The sequence below is a fragment of the Callithrix jacchus genome, chromosome 2, assembly GCF_049354715.1.
Source record: "Callithrix jacchus isolate 240 chromosome 2, calJac240_pri, whole genome shotgun sequence".
NCBI lineage: Eukaryota > Metazoa > Chordata > Mammalia > Primates > Cebidae > Callithrix > Callithrix jacchus.
Genome location: NC_133503.1, coordinates 169,199,262 through 169,202,180, shown reverse-complemented (window position 1 = coordinate 169,202,180; position 2,919 = coordinate 169,199,262). Strand labels below are relative to the sequence as shown.

The 2,919-nt window shown below is 42.8% G+C and overlaps 1 pseudogene; it reads right to left on the bottom strand.

Moving 5' to 3' along the window:
- Positions 1 to 2,170: 2,170 nt before the first annotated feature.
- LOC100391058 (iron-sulfur cluster assembly 1 homolog, mitochondrial pseudogene) lies at positions 2,171 to 2,710 on the bottom strand (annotated as a pseudogene).
- Positions 2,711 to 2,919: the final 209 nt, after the last annotated feature.

Here is a 2,919-nt window from a genome sequence, read left to right as displayed (position 1 = left end):
ACTTTGGAGGAAGAATTGTAGAGAATCACCACAGGATTATTCATGAATACATTTGAAAAACATGATTCTAGGTACGAGATTCTGATATACCCATAGATTTTCAAGAACATATCTTCTGCATTAGAGAAACATTCTGCAAAAACTGTCCCATCAGGCCCAAGCAGTTACAGCAGCCGAGTAGCCCATCTGGGAAACAACTCCGGAACTCCTTCAGACAAACCCGCCAGAGCGGGGGTGACTTGGCAGTCCTTGAGCCCCTGCCAGCTCATTTGTGGACAGTATTTTTCACAGATGCTCCCTGGTGTGTAGCAATTTCCGGATATTTTTCAAATGGTTTGTATCCTGCCAGCTGGGTGCAGTGCAGGCACTAGAGCTTGGAGAACTCAGCCGGATGGACCAATCAAAGACAGCTTGCTGGCCCGGTTGGGATTAGACTGCATTGTTTGAGCCTTGCCCTGAGGTTGGCACCTATCCCCCTACCCTGCTGATTTCCATCCTCACTCCTTCCATTTCCCTAGTCCTTTTGGACCCTGTTATGAGACCACTAGCCTGTCATCCTACCCCTACGAAAACCTCCTCCCCAGGTGGTCACCATTAATGTGCAGGCAATATAATGGAGGGAGAACAATATTTTAGGAGAAGGAAAATGTGAGCTAGACTCAGTTATGCCACTAATTAGCTCCATTCCTTAGTCGAGTTGCGTAACTTCTCTGGGTCTTATTTTCCTCTCCAGCAAAATGAAGGCCCCATCACTACTGTCAAGGCCTTTATCGAGTCATCCAGGTCATTCCAGTAAGTAGCACATCTGACAATGGCCCATCCCTTACCATCTCCTCTAAGTATATTTCCTGAGAAAATTCAGAAAATAAGATTTTAGAAGGAAAGCTGTGTCAGTTGCAGGAACCTGCTTCAGCGGCAGGCTAGGGCTAAACATTAAATTCGAAAGAAGACATGAATTCCCTTATTAATGCTGCTTAGGGGAAGAAGAGACTTGAAAGAAGGCCGCTTCTATAAAAATCAATGGTGAACTGGAATTTATCACCTCTATGTAAGTCTGCCTCTCGGGACTTTTCCTCTAGAGTCTCAGGATCCTGCATAGTGAATAATAAATCTAAACATGCCCTCCATGACCTTGAGGATATGCAAACATGAAATTTTGATGATAAAACAATAAAAGAAAGAAGAAAAATTCTTGAAAGTTTAACTTCATTTCTATTATTATACTCAAAATGAAGGCAATGTTTTCTCCAATTATAAAAACAACACAGAAATCTGGAAACTACCAAAAAATATAAAGAAAGAAACCAAATCACTCATAATAGAGATAACCACTGGCAATATTATAGCTGTTTCCTTTCACTCTTTTTGATCTGGACACTATAAAAACAGTTTCCTTCATGATTTTGAAGCATCAGTCTTTTTCTTTCTTTCTTTTCTTTTCTTTTTTCTTTTGAGACCGGGTCTTGCTCTTGTTGCCCAGGCTGGAGTGCAGTGGTGCAATCTCGGCTCACTGTAGCCTCCATCTCCCGAATTCAAGTGAGTCTCCTGCCTCAGCCTCCTGAGTAGCTGGGATTACAGGCATGTGCCACCATACCCAGCTAATTTTTGTCTTTTTAATAGAGACGGGGTTTCACCATGTTGGCCAGGATGGTCTCAAACTCCTGACCTCCTGATCCGCCCACCTTGGCCTCCCAAAATTCTGGGATTACAGGTGTGAGCCACCACTTCCAGCCAGCATCAGATGTATTCTAAATTATCCTGGCTCATAGAAATCTCTGAATCCCAGAGAATTCTAAGTACCAATACTGCTTTTGGTTTCCTTTTCCATATTTCACTCTGATCCAAAATGAAAATAACACTAACAGGTGACTATTTGAATATGTGGTAGAACTGGGACTCAATATGGAGGTTTGCTGCTGCTTAGTGTTTGTAAACAAGCCTTTGCGTCTGTGTTTCCGTAGGGAGTAAAACGCACATTGTTCCAATATGCACATTTTGCTCCTCTATTTTATTTTATTTTTTATTGTTTTTTCCCAGGAAGTCAGCTTTAATAAAACTGGTTCTAAAAGGATGCAAGAGATCTAAATTATCCAAAGACAGTGATGGCTTCTCATTTTCTGTCCTCTACAGAAAATATAAATATCATTTCTTCTGGATCTAACATATTGGCTTCATTTTCTAAATGCATCACTTTATTTTCCTTACAAAGCAGCCCTACATTAAGCATGTGACAGTCACATGATATATGCAGTGAGCCCCAAGGCTTCCACCAGCTTTCCTGGAACCTACAGCCAGAAGAGTCCTGAGATTTCAAATATTAAAGCTTTCTCCACAGCCACAAGTTCCTTTGATGTTTGGATTATTGAACACAAACTCACTGGATAATTTGTCTTCAGCATAGTCTCTTTCTGTTCCTAAAAGTGTTCGCTGTGCCTTTTTTCGATGAATACTCTGACTCCATCTTGAATAACTTCATCAGAATCTCCTTTTGTCTTTGTATATTCTGGAGTATAAGAAAGGCCATTACAGCCCCTGGTTCGGACACCAACTTTTACACCTACATGCTCAGGCTTGTCTTTAAGAAGCTTCTTTATCTTGTTTACTGCTGAAGGTGTCAGGGCGAGAGCGGCCCGGGTGGGCTGCAGCTTCCTCTTATTCACGCCCGGACAGTTGCCTGGACTAAGGAAGCCGACATCTTCACCGTCCAGGCTCGCTGGTCCCTCGGGCCGAAGCTCGGCAGCCTCAGCCTCTCTTCATGGACACAGCGGGCACATTCTGCTCCTCTATTTTAAATTCTTCAATTACTTCTTATTGCCCTTTTGATAAAATTCACACTCTTCCAGAAGACTCACAGAGGCCGTCGTCCTTAGACCCCTGCTCCTCTGTCTGGTCTTGGCTTGTACCCCTTTCTCCCACACT